This window comes from Acanthamoeba castellanii (genome assembly GCF_000313135.1).
Source record: "Acanthamoeba castellanii str. Neff unplaced genomic scaffold scf7180000082964, whole genome shotgun sequence".
Lineage (NCBI taxonomy): Eukaryota > Discosea > Longamoebia > Acanthamoebidae > Acanthamoeba > Acanthamoeba castellanii.
The window spans coordinates 22921-23434 of record NW_004457405.1 but is presented as its reverse complement, the minus strand read 5'-3'; positions in this window follow the sequence as shown (position 1 = coordinate 23434).

Here is a 514-nt window from a genome sequence, read left to right as displayed (position 1 = left end):
TGGAGGCGTTGGTTTATGGTTAGGATTGGTGGCGCACACATTTGCCACACACACAAAAGTGCCAGCAGAACAGCTCAGCGTGTGCACCTGGTAGCCTCTCATCATGTGGAGCTTGAAGAAACCCTTAAACTGCAGGCCACTGAGCCACTCCCTCTTTCCCAAGCTGAGTGGGAACGCATCGCGACCAAAAGTTCTATCACGACGCTCACACAGTCACAGTTGGCACACGTCGCCTGTGAATGCATCTCATCTCAAAGGGGGAGGTTATGTACCCCTGATGGACGTGTTGATCGTGGGCGCCCTTCCAACCGGTGTACTTGACTCCAGTTGTGGCGACTCCTTTGTAGATGAACCCCTCGATGAGACTTGGCCGATCTTCGAAGAAACAGACATAGCTGCGGCCATTACAGGTCTTTGTATGAGCACACTCCCGCCACCACCTCCACCTACGCCTCCGCCTCCGCCTTCGCCTCCACCCATGGTCATGCAGGCAAGCACACGACGCGATGAGGAG